At 32.5% G+C, this 20,231-nt stretch overlaps 1 long non-coding RNA gene across 1 annotated transcript; it reads left to right on the top strand.

Annotated features, from left to right (window-relative positions):
* Nucleotides 1-9,468: 9,468 nt before the first annotated feature.
* On the top strand, nt 9,469-11,333 carry LOC124900061. The gene is made up of 2 exons (XR_007057664.1): nt 9,469-9,766; nt 11,027-11,333. It is a non-coding gene; the product is annotated as an uncharacterized LOC124900061 (long non-coding RNA).
* The last annotated feature ends 8,898 nt before the right edge of the window (nt 11,334-20,231 follow it).

The raw sequence follows: 20,231 nt of genomic DNA, 5'->3' as shown, positions 1-20,231 counted from the left end.
GAGAAAGAAGGTGAGGAAGTTAAAAGCTAGTCGAGATGCTGCCAAACAAGAAGCTGCAGAGATGGAGTCCAAAGTTTCAGCTGTTGAAGAAGAGTTTGTCAATTGTTCTGACGTCTCTCTTGCAACCGTGATGCCTCAAAGGTCGTGGAGAAGAAGAAGTAATTCATAGAGGCAGCTTTACTAGATTTAGTTAATTATAAGCTATTCTTAGATTAGCCTTAGGAGATGTCTTCCTTCAAACCTTCTTGTTGTTTTCTTTTACCCTTTTATTGAGTAGTTGGATCTATTAGTTGTAATAGAACTCTTTTTCTTTATATTGCACATTTATTTTAATATTTCTTTTGAATTTCAACTCCAAGAATTGGTTGCTTATTTTGACGTGTTGATGTTAAAGTATTAAACTCTGGCTTGCTCTTCAAACTTGATGACCATTAGCTTCCCATCTTTGTGTCACAACCAAGTTGGACTTGGAACTTCAATTTGGAAACCTTAAGAATTAAGGCCTTTAACTTGAAAATTTGACAATTGCATATTTGGTAGATTTACGACCCAAAATGTAGGCTCTGGGTATTCCAAATCCTATTGAAAAAACTTTCTTTCTTTTTGATGGGTTGCCCCCATTGAACCATAAGTATTTGGCATAAGTCCCAAACATAGCTGAGATGTATGCAGTCTTAACTTTCATATGGCGGATGAAGTGGGGACATGTATTTAAGTGACACTCATGTAATTGAACTCAGAATAAGATTCCAAGCGCATACGTACCTCAATGAAAAGGATCAAGTCACAATATAGTTCTGGGGTGAGTGTTTTTTTGTGTCCTGACTTTTTCCTAGGTCGCCTCTTTCGAGGTTTTCAACCTAGCGGACATTTTTATAGGCTTACACAGTTTATACTCTTGCGGTCTAGGAGTGTCATCTTCTTTTAAGGATAGTACTTCTTCAAGAACTTAGCATTGATCGGGTCAATTTTCATGTTGTCTGCATCGATAAGCTTGTAAGCACCATTTCATTATAATTTGTTTACAACATATGGTACATCCCACTTTAAGGTGAATTTTTCCCCAGACTTTTGAGAAGTAATAATGGGTCTTCTTACTTTAAGAACTTGATCTCTAACTTGGAAGGACCTCAACTGAACTCTTTTGTTGAAAGAACGAGATAGACGGGCTTGGTAACATTCAAGATTTTGTTGAGCCTATAGTCTCTTCTTATCAAGAGCTTTTAATTTTATAAGTCGTAACTTAGAATTTCTTCATCGGTGAGCCCTTCTTGAATAGCTAGTCTTAAAGAAGGTATTTAACTCTCAAGTGGCAGCACTGTTTTAACTCCAAAAGCAAACAAATATGGGGTTGCTTGTGTCAATATGCGGTAAGTCCTTTTATATGCCCGCAAAGCTTCTTCCATTTGTTTATCCCAGTCTTGTTTGGACTTGGAGATGAATTTCTTTAACATATTGAATAAATTCTTATTAAATGCTTTGGCTAGACCATTGGCGGCAACATAGTACGTAGAAGACTTGCGCTGCTTGAAACCAAAGAGATCACAAATCTTATTCATCAACTTGTTATCCAATTTCTTGTCATTTTTGGTTATTATATATTGAGGGATTCCAAAGCGGTACATGATATTCACTCGGATGAAATTCACAATATTTTCCTTATTTACTTCTTTGAGAGCAAGAACTTTGGCCTATTTTGAGAAGTAATTTGTCGCGACTAAGATGTATAAGTGTTCACCAGAAGATTTTAGTAGTGTCCTAATAACATCCATTCCTCAAGCATTGAATGGCCAAAATGCTACAGTTGGGTGTAATACTTTAGGAGGTTGATGTTTGAAATTTGCATGGCATTGGCAAGCTTTGCATTTTCTAGCATAGTCCAAGCAATCTTTCACCATCGTTGAGCAATAATATCCCATCCTTTTAATGTGAAAAGGGAGCTTCGGTCCAGATTAATGCGGTCCACAAACTCTAGAGTACGCTTCTTACAAAGCTTGAATTGCTTCTTTCTCTCCCAAACACCGTAAGAGTACTCCTTCAAATGATATTCTATATAATCTATCTTTATAGTAAAGAAAGTCAGGTGCACGATAAAGGATGTTGATCCTTCTTTTTAGATCTTTTAGAAGTATCCCACAACATATATAGTCAATGATAGGTTGTCGTCAATCATTCTTTACAGCTTCAGACATGGCGACGAGGTGCTCAACTTTATTTTCTACATCTTCACCCTCACTTAGTGGTGGTACTACCCATTCTTGGTGGATAGTAACTTATGACTAATTAGTCAGAGTTAGGGTTGATGTCTGTTAAGTATCCCACATTGGAAAAGGGATGGGTAATTGGTCTCCTTATATGGACTTGGGCAATCCTCTCCTCATGAGCTAGCTTTTGAGGTTGAGTTAGGCCTAAGAGCTATTTTTGATGGTATCAGAGCCAGGCCCATCCTAAATCTTTGTTCACCGATGTTGGGCCCTCATATTATATTGTCACTTCTCCAAGCCACCCCATCAAATTCTGTGCATAATCATGATATGGTCGTAGCTCAGGCTTTCTAACTTCATAGCTTCCCAATAGCTTCTTTATCACCAATGGGGAGTCACCAAAAACTTGTAATTACAATTGTTTCATGTCAACTAGTATCTCAAGTCCAAGTATTAACGCCTGATATTTAATAACATTATTAGGGCAACTGTTTGTTAGGGTAAAAGAGTATGGGATGACCTCTCCTTGTGGGGTGAAAAACACCATACCAGCACCCGCTCCATCTCAATGTGCGGCACTATCAAAGTACATCTTCTACAAGGGTTTGGGTTAAATAACTATTGCATCTTTGTTAGGAAGTTCATCGCTTAGTTCCTAGTCATCAGGTATCGGGTGGTCTACCAAGAAGTAAGCCAATGATTGTCCCTTTACAACCTTTTGGGGAATGTACATAATCTCAAACTATTGAAATTGAAGGTCCCATCTTATAAGTTAGTTGCTAAGGACTGGTTTTGACATTACAAACTTGATGGAATTTGACCTAGACACAAGATGGACAACATGAGCTTAAAAGTAGTGTTTCATCTTTTGAATTGAGAAAACCAATGCCAAACACAACTTTTCGATTGGAGAATACTTTAACTCATTTGGTGTCATCATTCTACTTAGATAGTAAAGGGAGTTTTCCTTGTCTCCGCTATTTTCTTGTGCTAGTAGTGCTCCAACTGACCTTTCTTATGTCGTGATATACAGTATCAATGATTTTTCAGGTATAGGTGCCGCAAGAACTGGTGACTTTATCAAGTATGATTTGGTACTTTTGAAGGCCTTACTACAAGCTTGGTCCCATTTGAAAGGAGTGTCCTTCTTCATGAGACAGCTAAATGGTTGACATTTTTTGATCAAATTTGAGATGAACCTCCTTAAATATTCTAGCCTTCCCTGAAGTCTTTTTAATTCATGAATGTTTCAAGGCTCGGGCATCTTCAAAATCGCATCGACCTTGGCCTGATCAATTTCAATTCCTCGGTGTCATACAATGAAATTAAGGAACTTTCCAGAAGTAACTCCAAAGGTACATCTTAATGGATTCATCCTAAGTTGATATCTTTGAAGCGACTCGAATACCATTCTTAGGTATTTTATGTGGTCATCCCTTTTTCTTGACTTACCACTAAGTCATCCATATAATACTCAACATTTTTATGGAGTAGGCCATCAAAGATGTTTTGCATATCCCTTTTATAAGTGGTGTCAGCGTTTTTCAAACCAATAGGCATCACCTTATAGCAATAAATATCTTTAGGCGTACAAAATGCAGTGAGTTCTTCATCTTTTGGTGCCATGCGGATTTGATTACAGCCGGATAAACCATCCATGAAGAAAATTGCCTCATAACCAGTGGTAGCATCAATCATCAATTTAGGTATGGGAATCGAAAAATCATCTTTAGGACAAGCATTGTTGAGATCCTAAAAGTCGACACAAAATCAAATTTAGCCTTTCTTCTTTTATACCAGAACAATACTTGAAATCCATGTGGGGTATTTAAATTCACAAATAAAACCAGCTTCGATGAGTTTATTGACCTCATTTTTATCAACGAAACCAACTCTAGGCTAAAATGCCTTTGAACTTGCTTAACAGGACGAGCACCATTCTTGACCTCCAATTGATGGATTGCTACTTTTGGATCTAAGCCAGTCATCTCCTTATAAATCCAAGCGAAGACATCCATATATTTTTTGAGTATATTCATATAAGCAATTTCCTCCTCCATTTCTAGAAACGCACTAAGGTAAATTGGTCTTGGGTCTTTATCAGTTCCAAGATTAACTTCCTTTAATGGATCTATTATGGCCTTCACTCTTTCTTCAAGTTATAATGGAGCATCTACAGCGTCTTCCTCCTCTTGAGGATCATCATCGTTGATGGATATGTGGTAACACCAGAAAGTATCATCCATGTCTTTATCAACCTTCATTTGAGATAAGACCTTTTCTTATTTTGGGTTATAATAGAAGACGAGAATCCAATACTTTCTCCATCCTCCTCACGTCTCTTGGTTAAACCACGATATGAACCTTAGCTTTTAACACCTTATTGCATGAAAACACCAGTTCCATCTTCTGTCTTATTCTAAAAGGAATCAAACTTTGGAAATCCTTCTGGATGTTAGGTAAAGAGTGTATTTTCGTATTTTGATGACTTCTCTGACGCTTGTTACTTATTTTCTTATTTAGAAGACCCAACCTCTCAAACACTGAAGTTTTTGAGATTGATTCTCTAAGTCGTTCAAAGACAGAAGGCTTTTTATTGGATACAGTAGACTCTTCTTCTACAGTGATGTAGTTATGAACTGCCTTTCTTATGGAGATGCGAATTGGAGGTAGTTGCATGTATCCTAGGCCATCATGTGCCTGCTTAGTTGTACCTTTCAATGAAAGTTTGCCTAACCTTGATGGCTCATTAGGATTATATCCAGCCTTTACAAATAGCATGTATGCATTTGGATTGAAGCCCTTTTTTGTATGCTTCATAGGGAGTGTCATATCTTGTGGTAGATTTTGAGCCACAGACTCTCCAAGTAGCCTTGAGGATGGATTTATTATGTTAATCCTCTTGATAGGTAAAGTTATCCTCTTTAAAATATTATCTTAGGCATCAGATGGGTGATCTTTCTCTTTCTTTACCTTTGGTACATAGCCAAGAACAAGAGTTGTCTTCTTTTTCGTAGGTGCAATGCTTTCTTTATTCAAAAGGGAGAGAGGCTTCTTGGTAGTGAATTTTTCATCAATCATCGAGACCTTCTTAGATTCAAGATCATCACACTTGGTCTTGGTGACATCTTCAACCCTTTTCTCATTCACAACATAATTCTTTAAGTAGAATTTTGCATTGGCAAAGTGTGACTCAGGTTCAGTGAATGGCTTATCATCGGCAACTATCTTTCTTTTCACTCCTCCTTTAAGGTACTTTAAGAATTGATAGTAAGAGGATGAGATAATTTTGTTCTCGTGCACCCAAGTCCTACCAAGTGATATACTGTATGAAGTTTTGGTATCGATCATATATATCAACACATTTGATCAAAAATCATTCATATGAATCCCCAACTTGATAGATCCCATGGCCCTTTGGCTGCTTTGGTTAAAGCCTTGGATTATTATATGGCTTTTGGCTAGTTCATCAGTAGCAATGCCAAGTTCCTTCATTATGCAGATAGGCAAGATATTAACTCTGATCCCTCATCAATCAAGATTCTATGTGTAGGGTTCCTCCAAGCAGAAAATTGTTATTTGAAACTTTTATTTTTGTATCACATACATGTGCCTCCTGTCCAAAAGTTTCAACAAGCTTTTCAGAAGATGAAGGAACTTCCATGGGTAGATTTTCACCCTTTGCCCCCTCTTTGGCTGTATTAAAACAAGATGCCTCAAGGTTGACTTGAGCAATCTTTGCAAGAAACCAACTTGGTAAGAATTCTTTCAACGTTAATGGACACCGTGGTTTTTGGTGGTGAAGCTCCATTATCCTCGTCTTCTTCAAAAGTTCAACCAGTTTCTGTTTCCTTGATTTTTTTCACCATCCTCCTTCTAGTTGGTTTCTTGGATGACTCCTTTTATAGACTCGTCTTCTTGCATCTGCGCCTTGTCACTAGAGTACAACCTACATTATTGCCTTCATCAACTAAAGAACTATTAGGCTCTAATAGTTTTTTATTATGATCTTCAACACATATATAGAATGGGTCAAGCGAGCCAAAAGTGATAGAGATTTGATGAGAACTGGTCATCTCATTATCAAAGAAAATCTTTTTATCATTTGCCAATTGCATAACTTTGTCCTTAAAGACAAAACACTTTTCCATAGGGTGATCCATAAGCCTATGATACTTGCAATAATGTAAGTCGTTGGTCCTTCCAGCTTCGTTGAGCCGCTTCATCTCTGGAAGTTCAATAAGCTTATGCTCAAGGAAGGGATATTTTTTTCTTGCTTCTTCTTTAAAGTTAACTTCTGATTTGGACGCACACGAGAACTCATCTTCACGCTTTGCTTCTTGCTCACCTTTATGGTGACCTTCACACGAGATATGTCAACATTCATAGATTCCTTATTATCACTTTTAGGGATAAACTTGCCCCATATTTTGAGTTCTTGCTTATCCTTTCCCTTCGAAGGTCATGGATAGGCACTACTACCTTTCCAGTAGAAGACACGCTCAACTGCATATCGTGAGCACGAATAGCTAACTCTTTAAAGGATTTATGCTTAATGCCCTGCAATATATAAAAAAGCTCCCAGTGCATTCCTTGGATACACATCTCTATTGCAGAGTTTTCACTAAGCCTATTTTTGCAGTTTAGACTCGCATTTCTCTATCGATTAATGAAGTCAATGACTGGCTCATCTTTTTTTGCCGAGTATTTGTGAGCTGTACCATGCTTATTATATGCCTTGTGCTATAAAAGTGATTCAAAAACTCATGCTCCAATTGCTCTCAACTATTGATGGAGTTAGGCTCAAGGTCTGTATACCAATCAAAGGTGTTTCCCTTTAGGAAATAAACAAATTATTTGAAAAGACAGTCACGTATGCCAATCAAAGGTGTTTCCCTTTAGGACATGAGCAAATTATTTGAAAAGACAATCACTGTAAGTTCTATCATTATTACATATCTTAAAAAAGTATGCGACACATTTTTTTATGTTCTATTTTCCCTTAAATTATTGAAATTTGGAGGGTTGATAGCCTGCAGGCATTTTTAAGCTATCAATCCTTTCATTATAGGGCTTAGCGTATGTCAGGGAAGACTTGGTGACAACATCATACTTGTCTTTGAGGGTTCTTTTAATGAATTCCTTCAATTGCTCAATCGGGATCATTCCCTCAGAAGAAACTTGAACCTCCTTAGTTGGTGGTGTTTGTTTCACATAATGTTCTCTCTCGTGATCTTTCGGAGCTTTCCCAGGTGCATGGGTAGACTCTTTATCTATCAAGCCTTCTATCCTATCCACTATCTTATCAACTCGAGCATCTTGATTCTGAACATATTTGGTCAGGCCCTCAATTGCCTTTGTTAGATTCGCAAGCTACTCCTCCATAGATGAGGCATCAGTCATCATTGCTTGCATGATCACTGGAGACATTGGAAAGTAACATGGATTGTCACATAAATTGATTTTTGAAGTGCTCAGCTTATGCGGTGTAAGTGGGGATGACGAGTTTGTTGAACAACCATCGCTCTTTATACCAGAGTATTTGGAACCAAAATGTTCAAGTAGAGATAGAGTCTTCTTAAGAGATTCCAATACACTACTCCTCCTTTCAAAGCACTTACATTGGACTTCGTTTCTTTTGGGGTTGAAGATCCAAAAACTGTAGTTGATGTGGACGACACTGGATGTGTTTGTTGTCCTAGCATATTGGTCTTGCTCCTTGTAACAGCTCCCAAGCTTTCGAAAGTAACACCACGGATGTTTTCTACTTCAGTAGAGAACATTGAATCAACAGCCTTGGAAGCAGTTGATTGAGAATTGACCTTCTTGAAAATCATTTTAGTGTTGTTAAACTTTGAAGTTAAAAAAATTGAAATGAGAGGTAGAGATTGCCCCACTAGACGTGCCAGAATTTGTTGGAAAATAAAATTCTCAAGACCAAAAATAATAATCGAGACAAAAAAAATATTGCAATAATCAATTTATTGATTTCAATATGTGAGTGTTACAATCTCTATGAATCCTATGATTCGCCTTTTCAGATATAAATTCAAGGGATTCTAGCTTGATATTGAATTTGAACTTGATTTACGGATTTGATGGATTTGATCTTGACTTATGCTTGAATTCAAGGGCTTTTGAGCTTGTTCTTAAATTTTGCGATCTTGATCTGGAATCTTGATGAACTGAAATTGAGTGCTTGAGCTTTGTAGAGAAATTGTGATGTTTGATCCACGAGCTTTCTCTTGTTTCTTTTTAGAGTTCTTGGTCTCTTTTTCTGAATTATGAGACCCCTATTTATAGTTATGGAAAGGAAAGAGTCATGATGAATATGGACTTTCTTTGACTAATTAAATTTAAGTGATATGGAGTCTTTACGGGATTTTTATTTCACTAGGCCTGCTGCATCATTTTGACATATGGCATGGTCCCATTGGCTCTTTTACTTAACTTGACATGCTATGTCATTTGATACGTGACACTCCCTTGGACCTCTAGAATATGATAACATCTTGGGCTGAACAAAGTGGGCTCATCATTTATAGCCCCAAATCAATGGGCTAGCCCAATAAAAATTGGATTTTAATTAAGTCCACACATGTTTGGACTTAAATAATTAATCCAATTATATTAAGAAAAAAGGACACCCTGGAGCACTTTTTAAAAATAATGGCCTAAGTTTCAAGTTTTGGACAGAAATAACACTTCGGGTCTTTTTAATACCTTTTATTAGTCATTCTTGCAATAAGACCCAATTCTATTATTCAGCTTTAGCTAAAGGAAAAAAGGGGCCTACAGGGTGTCCTTTTTTTTTGAAAAAAAAAGACTCAACTACTAAGTACATTTTCCTTTTTTGAGTATTCTTTCTAATTAGGGTTTTTCAATTTTTATTTAATTTCTCATTAGAAATAGTATTTTTTACATTGTAATCAGTTGACCCAAAGTCTGTGGTGATGAAATTAAAGAAAAAGACTAATATTGATTCGAAATTGGCTGATAAAGGTATTAGATTTGATCCTAACTTCGTTGTTAATGATGATGATTTTGAAGATTTAACAAGTCATGATGTTCAATTAAAGGATTTGAAGAATGTTCATCCACCTAATGAGTTAGAAAAAAATACAGAAATATCCAGTACAACATGTGCTCGAATGACTCGATCTCAGAGTCATTCACCGTCTACCGCAAGAAATACATCTCAAAGTACTACTCCTAGTCAAATTAATAGGTCTCAAGGTAAAGTATTAGGTGATCCATCAATGTCGGGACAAAAAAACAGCTAAAAAGGCAAATATAGATGTGAGTGCTGAAGTAAATCTTGTTGTTATTCCTAAAAAAAAAAAAAAGAGTCATCCAATAAATGATGAAGATGATGGTAAGTCATCTAAAGAAAAGGAAAGTATTGGTGTGAATAATGAGGAATATCCTCTTGATCCTCCCAAAAAATAGAAAAAAGGAATCGATCAAATGATAGAGAAGATGATGCTCAATCATTCAAAAAGAAAAGTAACATGGTTTTTGTTTATTCGAAGAGAAAAGTACCCAAATTATCTAATTTTGAGGTACATTGTGTGTGCTTTCTATTTATTAATTATGCATGATAAATATTTTATTTTCTGTGTAGAATTTGTTTGTGTTTGGAATATGTGTGTTATTGTTGTATATGACATGTGTTCTTATTGTATATGAAATATATAGGGTTGAGATATTTGTGTAATTTACTGTATAGTGGATGTATAATTTTGAGATATGTGATGTTATTACTATTTATGTATCAGCATAACATAAAAAATGTGTATAGTTTGAATATATGTATTGTTACTATATAGAATTTGTAACAGTGTAGTAATGACTATTGTATGCGTAATATACATTGCTTTTTCAAATATTTAGAACTTAAAGTATACTCACTTATTGCAAGTTTGGGATTAGATTCTTGGTCCAACTAATCATTACAAGTGTCAACTCAATATGCATACAAACTGTGGTATTGTAGTGCCTTGAAATCTAAGTTGGATAAGAAGCAACTTGATTTGTTTAAGAATAGCTGCTTTGAGTATTTCTTATCTTTACCAAATGTTTTAGCTCAAAATCAAATTATTCATGAAATGTTGCTTAGGAAACTTGTTTGTGAGAAAGATGATGAAATATGAATTAAAGTGAATAACACTAAGTTACGATTTGACTTACAAGAGTTTGCTACAATTAGCGGCTTAAAATATACTGGAAATTATAATAATGAGTTTGATCTTACTCAATGAAGTAAGCTGGTGGAGTTGTATTTTCCAGAAAATTTCAAGGTCACAAAGCTTGATTTAGAAGAGTGTTTCATGGAAAAAAGGTGGTGATGTGATGAAGATACTTTACAAATTTTTGTTTTGTTCTTTATTCATAACTTTCTTTTTTCTATCACGTATGGTGATGTTAGAACAAAGAATAACTTCTTATTCATTAAATTTAGGAACTATAAAATATTTTCTTGGGAAAAATTTTATTTTCATTTGATGTTGAAGTCAATGAAGTCTAAGGTTTATCAGAGAAAAACTACATATCATTGTCCTGGTTTTCCCCTAGCATTTCAGTGTTGGTTTTATGAGTGTTGTCCTTATGCCGATGGCTATCTTGCTGATCGATTTGGTGATAGTGTGTCACATATACTTAATTGATTTGTAAGGCATAGACCAACATACAAAGAGGTCAAGTCTACATTTTTTGATATCATGCAAGAGCAGGTATATAGTTGTTTAAAAACGTAATGTATATATGTTTTGTAAAATGGTTATGTGCTTACTAAATGTTGAGTGTTTTTTTTTTATGTGCAGGTAGGTTGAGTAACATTACGCCGACGGTTCTTGAAAAATCAATACTTCAATTACCTGATTTCAAATCTGTGGATGCGGTTGTGAACTCTGGTGATTTGACTGGTACCAGTAAACAAGAATGTAGTCATTTGAGCTCTGATAATGAATTAACACTTCTGAGAAGTGATGTTAAAATAGTATGTGGAAGAATTTTATTAATATTTGTATGTTTTTGTTAATTGATGTTTTGACTTTTTTCTTTTTATGTTTAGTTAACGAAAAAAGTTTCCTCGATGGAGAAGTTTATGAAATCCTCATTTGAATTGATTTTTTGAGCTCTACATATAAAGAATGAACCTAAAGTATTCTTTTCCTGAATTTTTTGGTTTTCTTAATAAAACGTATATACACTATTGCAATTATGTTCAAAAGTTATTTGTACAGCTTGCTACATCAAATGGGGATAACAATGGTACAACTCAAAGAAAAAAAAATGATGAAACACCTAATGTTGGTTGTATAGGTGATGATCAAGTTGATGATCCACCTAATGTGGGATAACAAAATGTTGTTGCACCGGAAGTGGATAATAGAAGTGATAATTTGATGGATGATGTAGGAAAAAAACAAATTTTGTAGGTGGTAATGTATTTGATCATTTGGTGGATGATGTTGGGGAAAAAGTTGATTTTGTAGGTGATTGTGCAGTTGGTCATGTCGATGTTGAGTCTGCGGGCAAAACTTTTAAGGATGGTGCTTGGAAGAATTTTCTAAATTTTAATTTTTTGAAGTTCACACAAAGCTCAGGTGAAAATAAGGTTATAGGGGAGGATAGAAATAGTCAGGTTGATAGTGATTGGTCTAATTTTACTTATTCTGAAGTGTCCAAATTTACTCAACCTTTTCATGATAAAAAAACAGAAGGTGATATGGCAGTGCTTAGCCAGAATGAGCTTGATTGGTCAAAAATTTCAGACACTGAAATTTCTAAGTTCACTTAACCCTATACGAGTGTTGTAATGATTGATGCAACTGGTATAGTATGTGATAATGTTTGAAAGGTTGATGCAAATACAAGTGATAATGTTAAAGGGATTAAGAAAAATATGGTGGTTGCTTCTGTTGTTATGTTGGATGAAACACCTATTGTTCCTCTTCGATTATGTAAGCCAACGGCAATATGTGAATCGCCATTTTTTGTCAAAATTTAATTCTGGTTGTGGCAAAGTTGAAGGTCAACCATCTAAGTGTATAGAGAATGCTCAGTCAAGTAAACGCCTCTTGTCTATAAAACATCCTTTTGTGAAGAATATTATAGAGCGAATTGATGATATGAAAGTGACATTACAGTTTAACAGATTTGCTGTCAGATCGTTGCATGTTATACAGATATAAATTTTTTGTTTGTAGTTTCTTTTTGTTTCACTTTATTTTGTCATATATTATAATTTTTGTAACATTTTTACGGGCCTATTTATCCAGATTCTGTCAATATTCTCCCAAAATAAATTAACTATAGACTTGATATCATTAAAATGAAAGAGTCTTTCTTCACATTGGCATATCCAAGAATACCCTTAACCGATTCAGTAAGTAATGAATTTGTTAGTTAAGTAGGTTATATAGTTTTTATGTTTGTACTTGATAGTGATAAACTAATTGGAATACTGAATTTTTGTATATGATGCATGTTATATAAGTAGTTCGTATTTTTAGATTTTAATTAGTGTTTTGTATTCATTTTTAGCATGTTAACGTAGTTTTATTGTTCGTATTTTCAGCATATTAATGTTATCTTTTACTATTTGTGAAAGAAGTTAAAATACGGGTCTGTTGGTGGTTCAGGTAAATTTACAACCACCGATTGTTGGTTTAACTGCTTGATTCAGACTTTGTATAAGCGGTTTGTGGAGAACAATATAGATGTAACACTTATCACTCAAGAACATCAAATTTTTAAGTACATTCTTAGATTTTTTATAAGATGCAATGTCCCGTGAAATAGCGTTGACAACGTTCTTTTCCCAATTAATCTTGCTGAGGAGTTTCACTGAATTTTGGTGAGACTGTGTTTTAAAGATCGATATATATATATATATATATATGTATGATTCAATGCATGGTGCAAGGCATGTCGTTCGTGTTCAAAAATTAGTTGCAGTGTATTCAGAGTTAATTCCACACTTTTTTTCTTGTATTAGATTTTGGGAAGTAGAAGTGATAAACTTCTAGAGGATAATTCTTTTGATATTCGTATTGTTTATGGACTTCCAACATATAATATATTGAATGCACATTCAATTGCTCATTTTTAAATAATTTTTTATTAATTATACCAATGATGTATTATGTTGCAGGGACTGTGGTGTATTTGGTACTGCCCTTGCTGAGTATTTGCTTGATAGTCTTGGAATTTCTAATCATTTAGATGATATTGATTCTATTGAATTTGGTATGGTGTGTTGCTATGGGATTATGAAAAGAACAAACAAAGGCAATGTGCAGTTAATGAAGATGGATCTATTGGTCGATTGTTGAAGAAAAATAATGGTGTACAGCAAATTTAGTTAGGAATGTCTTTGAAGCTTAGATGTGAAATATATGTTTAGTGTTGAAATGCTTAGTGTTTCTGTTTTTATGTTGATACACTAGAGATTCTTATCTCAAAATGTTATGTTGAATACTATATGTTTTGAAGCTTGATACAATTCTGTATAAGTGATTTTTGATTTTATGAAAAGACAATAGCATTGCATCTGTTAGTTTATTTTGATCACAGTCTATATGCAACATAGTTTATATGAAGTATTGATTTAGTTTCTATACAGTAGTGACACAGTTTAAGTGCAGTATTTATGCAATTCATACATTTATCCCAACTACATATAGAACTTATATATTGTTGAAATAAAGTAGTTATATAGTTTATAAAAGTAGTTTTATAATTTATATTCAATATATAGAGGTGTTATGCATTCACTAATTAATTTTGGTCCTATATCCAAACCATATAGAGGTCCTATACATGATTGACACATGATTTATATCAGTGCAGTATAAATCTACCTTTACTATTTTAATTTGTAAAGTGTTAATTAAGTTAGACGTTAAAAAAAAATAAAGTGAAATAATTTAGATGACTATTCTTATGATTAAGCTATTAAATGTATTTTTTAAAAATGTGCAAAAAATTCAAAAGATAAATACTACTACCTATATATATTCAACCTATATATAGGTATTATACATGACTGACACAGATAATATGCAGTTTTTTTAGGTATTGTAGAAGAAAAATTAAACTCCCCCAGCTCAGAGGAGTTGATCAGTGCACATAACCAAAGAATGTGCTTAAAATGAATGAAACATCATAATGCACAATTTTTATACTTAGAATATGAATGAAATTGAAATTAGATAATTTCATCATAAAAAAGACATAAGCATTATTCTATAAACTGAAAGCGTTGTATTTGAAGTAAAATAATATCGTTGTAGAGGAGGCTATTACATTACTATGAAAAGAATAGTCTTTTTCAAGGAAAAAATGAGAACCATAAAAGTATTTTTGTAGCAGCATCCTATTAGATTCTTGTTGGAGTATTTTCACATGTTATTCGATTGTGTTTCATTTTTTCGCACCGTCCAGATGAAATTTGTTGCTTAAAGTAGTCCATAATGTCCTTTCCTCGATTGTTATTTTTTGATCTACCTAGTCTTGATGTTTAGATTGGTGGCAATCCTATATTTGCTGATGTCCCTGGTGGAATGTGTCAAGCTATTTCATCAGGAAGTGGTATAACTAAAAGTTCATATGCTTTCAAGAAATTTTCTTTTGTGTAATATGGAGCACGATAGCCTTGTAAGTTCATATGCGTGTAAGTTAGCATCGCCATAGCATGTGGACAAGGTATGTCATCTACTTGAAATTATAGGCAGAAGCATCTCTTTTTGTGCATGCACACAATGTTTTATTTTTCATTTTCATTAATCACTACATAAGAATAGTGAGTAGAACCCATCACCTTCAATGTATAAATGTAGTAGTAAACAGTGTATCACATTAGAATATGTAAGCTTCTGTGAAGCAGAAATAAGAAGTTATACTTTCATTTTATCAGACAGAATGAGATTTTCCCTTATTATTATATTATATTTGTTTTCCAATTCTGTAAATATTTCTTTTGAATGTTATCTATGTTCATTATTCTATCTCATGATCAGATTCATCATGAATTGTAGCAATTTTTTAATTGGCAGGTCTCTTGTATCTCTATTTGATGAATTTAGGGACTGCTATGTTTGAAGTCATAAACATCGACTTGTTGACATGGGAATGAGCTGTGGATCATTTTTCATAACCTATATCAAACAGATACACCTTCACCCTATTATCGATTTTGTTTATGTCTTTCATAAGCCGATCAAAGTCTGCCTTTATGTATGTTCTGCCCATTGTAACGAAAATCCCCTTTAATTGCTTTTGATTCTTCTTAAACTTACCCTTGATGTTGTTCCATAGATGGTAGATGCATATACAGTGAGCCACATTTGGATATACAATTGTAGCACCTTTTAATATGCTATCTTGCCTATCAGATACTATGCACATGCCTTCGCTTTCACCAAAATCAATGTTAAAGATGCAAAAAAATCATTCCTATGAAGCGTCATTTTCAGAATCAACAACTACATATGTTAGTGACAAAATATGTCTTGATTAAGCAAGTGGAGAAATGTCTATCAATGCACGTCACCATATATATAATTTTATCTAAAAAAGTTTCATAAAACTCACCTGCTACATCCAGCACACTTGCAGACAACATTGTTACCTAGTATCCAAATTTCAGAAAAGTTTCATCAACAACAATGATAGGCATACAATATCTCCAGCCCCTAATTAATGTGTTCAACGCGATACAAGCATATAAAAAGTGATTGTCCTCTATTTTGTGTAGCCTTGTGAACGATCCTGAATTTATTGTGTTTATCATGTATAGGTGAGTTGGCAATTTAGCATAAAATTCACCCAGGAAACCTCTCATCAGTTCAAGTGCTTTTTCTTTGGCTCTATTTATTTTTTTGTAGATCATCCTAATTCTGTACAAGTGTCTCATTTCATCCATAATCTCTGTTGGGGTGTATGTTGACTTTAGATTTAGATAGTTGTGATTCACCATTTTAGCAATGGTTAATAAAGTATCATGCCGTTGTGAAAGCATTTTGTTCGTAATTGGAAAGGTGTGATCATCAACAAATTTTGTCACCATGAAAACTTCTGAATTTTATTGACTTGAAGATCTAAAAGTCCAGTTGTATCTTTGATTGATACACTTAAGATAGTACCTAGATATATTTATATACAATAATGGTACATTTATATAATATGGGTATACAATAGGTACATAGTTCATATGTAGTACTTTACATGCAGTATATATACAGGTCCTATACAGTAGTTACACAGTAGGTACACAGTTTATATGCAGTATATATACAAGTCCTATATAGTAGGTACACAGTTTATATGCAATACTTTATATGCAGTATATATACAGGTCCTATACAGTAGTTACACAGTAGGTACACAGTTTATATGCAGTATATATACAAGTCCTATACAGTAGTTACACAATCACATGCAGTATTTAGGCAAGTTTATACCTATATTACAATAAAATATAAACCTTATACATTATTAATACAGGTTATATAAAGTAGTTATATAATTTAATATCCAATATATATATGCAGGTGTTATACAGTAGTTACACGGTTTATATGCAGTATTTAGGCAAGTTCATAGCTATATCTAAACAACATATAGACCTTATACATTGTTGATACAGGTTATATAAAGTAGTTATATAGTTTAATATTCAATATATATGCAGAACCTATGCATGATTGATGCAATTCTTATACATATGTTTTACTGTTTATATGAAAATTCATACCTTGATGATGATGATCTTTTTATCTTAAATTAGAATCTCTCACGAATTGCATAATGTTTCATCACACTTGATATTGTATTTTTGTCCTAGTACAGCTGTCCTTCTTCAACATCTCTATGAAGTGGATTCTTTATTATAGATTTGGGCTCTTCTTCCATTTCTTCCTCAGAAAAATTATCTTCGATTATATAATCAGAAATAGGTATCGGATGAACTTGAATAGCAGTCAGAGATGTTTTGATCAAATTTTCAGTTGAGGATTCTCCATTTTCAAATGCGTTTTATAGTGTTATATACAATGAAAATTCATTTATATTCAATTTTTTTCTTCATCTTCATATATAGTTAACACTCATATCATTGTAAATAGTCATAGATCCACTCTTTACAATGTATTTTATCATTATTAAACCTGAATTTTACTCTAAATTCAATTGGTTATACAGTTCATCAACAAAATATTCGCACCTGCAATCCGAATTCAAAAGTACTCCTTTGATAATGAATTTTTCAAACTGCACATCACTTAACCACTCTCCTCCGTATTGTAGCATAATTGGAACTAAAACTGAACTTGAAGCCATGATTTCATATCAATTTCAGCTAATTGTGAATGAAAATACTTTATGAAGCTAATTGATGGAGCATTTTTATAGATTTATATACAATTTATAAAAGTATTTAAGGTAATGTGTAGTATCTAAAAGAGGAATTGTGAGGTTTTAATGGAAAGGGAATCATGAGGTAAAATTGGGGAAGAAAAGTGTGAGTTTTAATCGAAAAGAAAAGATATTTATTAGGCTGAATTTTGCGGCTTTTAAAAGCCATGTTTACAATATGGCTAGAAGATGAATTAGTTTAACGGTTATTAAGAGGGAATTAAAATCAGGAGCTATTTTTGCGGAATTAGTTTTATGTGAGGGACTATTTTTGTTCTTCTGCCTTATATTAATCCACAATATTTTTTTAGGATTAATATATTTTGAATTTAATATGATTCGAATTTCGTACGAATTTTAATTTAATAAAATTTTATTGCCACGGCTATTTTCGAAAGACCCCGGAACAAGTTAGCAAATTCAGGCGCAAAAGATTACAAACCAAAATAAATCTTAACCGCTGTAAGCTTTATCTGACACTCCTCCTGATAACATCAACCTAGTCATGACGATAAGCAAACATCAATAATATCAAAAAAAGATAACGTAACAAAGCTACTAATTCTATCTTTTCTGACCTAAAATGCTAAAACTAGAAGTGAGGCAACCAACAAAAACATTGTTATGTGTTTTAAAAGAAAGGAGATTTAGCAGATATCCCCAAATTTTGAACATAAAAAATCCATTCTTGTTCCAAAAAGAACTGCTAATGTTTACATAAGCTATAGAAACTAACCTCAAACGAGAATTAGAACAACCAACAGGACATTGTTATTCTTTAAACAGGAAAAATTGTCAATTGAATCTTTCCTCCATTAGACCTCTAGTCTAAATATTACTGTGAAGAAGAAAATTACTAACAGCTAGCACTTTAACGCAAAGAACTCTAATTTTAAGATATCAATATGTAGTCAAATTTGATGACTAGTAAGTTGGGCAAAATGTATTGTAGATTAGGAACCATCAATTTCTTAATTAAAAACCAACAACGCTATTATAATTTCTCACTGTGTGGTTTTCTACGAGGAAAATATATTTAATTTTTTTCATGTTCGATTAGTCATATTTTTTTCTAAGGAAATTAGCTTAATGAGGAAAATAACTTCTTTGGTGGAGTTGAGAAAACAAGTTACACAAGTGTAATTTCACATTATGTCTAAATTTTAAACAAATATTTTTATAACAATATGTTTTGCCTCCGTATCGAACATATAAGAAAATAAGTAAATTTAAAAATTAGTTTCTAAAAACACATTTCAATGAAAAACATATTCCTTCATATCGAACCCATCTTATCTAGTATTTCACTATTCTATTTATTATACTAGTTTAGGTATACGTGTTTTACACGTGTGTTTAGCGCTAAAAAAAGAATGTTGCATATATTAAATATACAAATTCATTCTGTATTTGTATGTATTAGTGAGTAGATGAATTTAGAAAATTACATAAATAACATTAGATAATATATTTAAAGAAAAATTTATATATTAAGTCAATATTATAAAAATAATTTAATTGATAAAAAATAGTGGAAGTTATTGGGTTTTGAAATTAATGCAAGAATAAAAAATAATTAAAATTAACTATATTTAAAAGGTATAATTATGGTCAACCATATTTACATATATTTACTATTTGTTTCTGTTTATATTTAAAAAAGTATCACTTACCAAAATAATATAATTAAAAAGGTATATTTATCTTCAGTAAATAATGAATATACAGGATTTGGTACACTTAAGTCCTAAATATAGTGTCATAAGTAAATATCTATTTTTAAATGTCAAGAATTTGTGTTATATCTGTGTCACGGATCAAACAATAAAGTTATATACAAGAAAATAAAATTATTAGAAAGTGCTAATTAACTTTAAAATAAATTATTTTGCTAGAAGACTCTAACTTTGACTTATATACAATTAAAAAAAATAGATAGTAGAAAGGAGCTATGTTTCAATTTTGAACTACTATTTTAAATGGAAAAATATGTTTGCAAGTTGCAAAGAATCATATATTAAAAAATGATAGTTATTTAAATTGATAAAAGAAATTAAAATTACCTCTAGAAATATTGTTTGGTCATATTTTATATGTGCGATAACCATTAGAGTCCGCACGAAAAAAATAACATAACAATAAAGTCTATTAACAAATATAATGATGATATGCTAGATCTCATAATTTATTCATAATTTAAATAATTGTGTATAATCAAAAATTTAAAAGAGAATTCATATAATGAAGAAGGTTAGAAAACTCTAGTAATGAATACATGAAGAAAACTTTAATTAATCATCAATCATCAAAATCAAAATAATATAAAAAAGAAAACATAGAAGTAGAAGAATCACACGTATTTTTTCAAGTAAAATTTGATCAGAATACTACTAAACTAGAAGTATAAACACTTTTTTTTATATAAGGTAAAATTCTATATGATTTAGAAGTTTTTATATAAGATAAAATTCTAATTGATTTAGAAATGTTAAATACTACAATTTCTTGCCTGAATCAAATAATTTTTTCCTTTTCATACATAGATTTTTTAAAATATATATATATATATATATATATATATATATATATATATATATTTGTTTTTTG

The sequence above is a fragment of the Capsicum annuum genome, chromosome 7 (genome assembly GCF_002878395.1).
Source record: "Capsicum annuum cultivar UCD-10X-F1 chromosome 7, UCD10Xv1.1, whole genome shotgun sequence".
Lineage (NCBI taxonomy): Eukaryota > Viridiplantae > Streptophyta > Magnoliopsida > Solanales > Solanaceae > Capsicum > Capsicum annuum.
The sequence above is the reverse complement of the archived record's forward strand: the minus strand, read 5'-3'. Positions and strand labels throughout refer to the sequence as shown.